The sequence below is a fragment of the Nansenia antarctica genome (genome assembly GCF_963989245.1).
Source record: "Nansenia antarctica genome assembly, chromosome: 2".
Classification (NCBI taxonomy): domain Eukaryota; kingdom Metazoa; phylum Chordata; class Actinopteri; order Argentiniformes; family Microstomatidae; genus Nansenia; species Nansenia antarctica.
The window spans coordinates 56,064,963-56,068,243 of record NC_137675.1 but is presented as its reverse complement, the minus strand read 5'-3'; positions in this window follow the sequence as shown (position 1 = coordinate 56,068,243).

The following is a 3,281-nucleotide window of genomic DNA, read 5'->3' as shown; positions in this document are numbered from 1 at the left end:
AAGCCAATAAAGGGAACTCACCCATCAGAGCCAATGAATACAGAAGCAAGAGAGTGTACATGACTGTATGTGTTAGCACAGGTTCAGGTCCAGAAGAAAGTGACAGGGCACTGTGTTTTATGTGTATGTTAGTACAAACATGTGCGTGAGGTTCAAACAAAAGGCCAAGTGAATTGATCCATATCAGTTGTCAGGGGAAACCTGTTTAAAGTCAACAGTTGGGAGCTCCACCCGTTTATCAAAGAGTTGTTGACCGCTGGACAAACAGGGTTTACCTAGTAGTCTAGAGCTAAGCACGATAATTTGATGTCAGTGAGTTACTGTATGTAGTTATGCTTGTAAGATTCCACTGTTTGTTGAATTAACAGTCTGACCACGAATATCAGGGAGAGAAGTTGTGATCTTTATTGTAGTATGACAGGAAACAGTACAGTCGACATATACATGTTCTTACTAACTCTGCAGCTAGGCTTCTCTCATTATCACTCTCAAGAGTGGCCCTTTTAGACAGGAAACCAGCCCACCCCTCTGGTATTCTAGTTAGGGGAGGGGGAATAAGAGACAACATCTGACCTGGCCATCTGGGGAGTTTAGTACAGGCCACAGGTCAAAATGTGAAATGTTTCCAGATTATTAAAGTGCAGATTATAAACGTTTAAATTATGTGTCATACATTGAAATCTGAAAATAGTTGAAGAAAATATGCTTATTTGAATGTTGATACACCTCAAACTAAATACCGGAGAAACACACTCTGAATCAAAACACACGCAAAACTAGCTGCACTAGCTGCTCATAGCTAGCATCTAAAAAGGAACATCGCTATGAACAACTAACTGCATGTTTAGATAGAACATGCTAAAAACACATAACTACACATATTTAGATGATCACATAGGTCCTTGCTTTTGAAGTCCTAAAACGTAAGTTTGTTTACAAGCCATGTATCACTTACCCAGTACAGTAACCTACGGCCAACGATACGGTGAATCCAATTCACAAATTATAAGTATTATATATAAGTATAAGTATATAAGTAGTAGTGATTCTAAAACTGTTGTTTGTTATATCGAGTTGGCACTCGGCAAAACCTTCGTAATATGCAAAAAAAATACTACGCTTTTTGGTCATTTGCGCGACTTGAGAATTGCAGACATGCGGACCTTTTCACCAGACCATGTCACATATAACAGATACCTAGTTGGTAACAAAAGGTCACCTGCCATAAAGCTCAGGACACTGATCCCCCGTACTTTTCCACTCCACAAATAACACTCTCCTGAAATAGGAGACCTTAAAATAGAGTGTTAACAGACACTCAGATTTCCCCCCCTAGACCTAGTGCGTGCATCTTACTGTAAAGAGCTTAATCAATTTATTATATTGGTGCCAAAATTAATTGGACGAAAATGGAAAAGTTACAAAAACACAAAGGTGATGATGTACACATGATCATTGTGGAAGGAGTGACACTATCTATTGTAAAACAATGGTCTACATATATGATGTACACATACCCATATATTATGTACATATAATTACTGAAGCCACTTCTGTACCATTACTGCCAGAAAAACAGTAGTGGTGATGAGATAGAGGCAGAAGTACACTGAGTCGATCCATAAGGCCACTCTCCCCCAGTAGCCAGGCTTCTTCTTGCCACGCTCGACGTCAGCAGAGAACCATTCCTGACGTACAGTCTGGACCTCCTCTAGCATCAGCTGCAGCAGGCGGACATCGCTCAGCAACTCCCCTTTAAGGTCCTTCTTGTTTGGTGTGGCCTCAACCTTCTCCAGGCTGCTCTCCGCATCTCCCTCAGACTCTGAGACACAAGTAAGAGAGGAGATTAAACCCCATGGACCCTCCCCTTTCCTCCCCTCCTAGAATCAAGGTGATGTCATCATTTAGGTCTCACCTCTTTGGCAGCTGGCTTCTTCCGGAGTGTCCACACAGGCCTTAGCAGAGGTCTTGGCATCCTTGTCATCCTTATCAACCCAGCTGTCCATATCAATCAGGAAGCCCACCAGTATGGTCTCTAGGAGGCTGAGACCCACCAGGGTGAAGATCACAAAGCAGTGAAGAGCTGGAGAAGGAACACAAGTTAGCCTAGTTATAGTCCTTGGGCCAAACCCCCAAATTGAACATTTCACTACCAAATTCTGGGCAAATCCTAGATGTGATTTTCTTATTCCTATACATCCCTAGATTATGTTTTGATATGATAGACCTTTTGGATTGGCAGCTTATTAGTAGTTATCACCTCGTAAAGGTACGGAGTGCTTTTTTCAAAACCCGAGTTTTGCCTAGAAAAGTCCCCTGCCATATATTGCTCCCCTTCGTATGATTCGCGCCTAGCTGTGGTGTGGTTGTGATAGAGACATGAGCCCTTTCATGTTCTTTATGCGCCTGAGTCTCCTAAACACGTAGAGACCAACCCCGAGTCGATCAATGATTCCTACGATGAGCTATGGTAACTTTCCCGCACCTACCCCCTACCGATGAATGCCTACTTTTTGCGGTTTTCCGGAGGTATTGTGCGGTAGGTGCGGGAAAGTTACCATAGCTCAGCGTAGGACGCTCTGATCGACTCGGGGTTGGTCTCTACGTGTTCAGGAGACCCAGGCGCATAAAGCTAACCTGGCTCATGTCTCTATCACAAGCACAGCCCGAGCTATGCGCGACTGACGTGAAGGGGAGCAAAATATGGCAGGGGACTTGTGGACCCGAATGCAGGACACTGAGGCGGAGTCAGATGAAAGGTCAAACCCATGGATGGGTACATTTATTGTTTTCTGAATTTGTATGTTTAAATATACAAATGATACATTATCTACTTAAAATATGCATTAATTTACATAGTTTTCCAGAATAAAAATCTAAAACAAAGTGCTTAAAACAAATAAAGTGTGTGTTTACCTCCTCAAATAAATTAACTTAGCCCCAGCCAGATCCATATTTAGAGGTAAGTTACCTCAGGTAACTTTAGCTAGCAAGCTAGTTTAGAGTTAGTGGTAATGTATAGCTGGTTAGATAACGAAGCGACCTTGGGTTCCCTGAAAGGTGCTATATAAATGCAAGTTATTATTATTATTATTATTATTATTATTATTATTATTATTATTATTATTATTATTATTATAACTAGCTAGCTAGTTTTTTCTACCATAAATCATCTCCTGAAGCCACAACCATCTCCCACTACTGAGGCTACAGAGCAGCGATGTAACAGCTTCATTGACTTTTTCAGATCCAAGGTCAACAACATTCGCTCTCTGATGCCC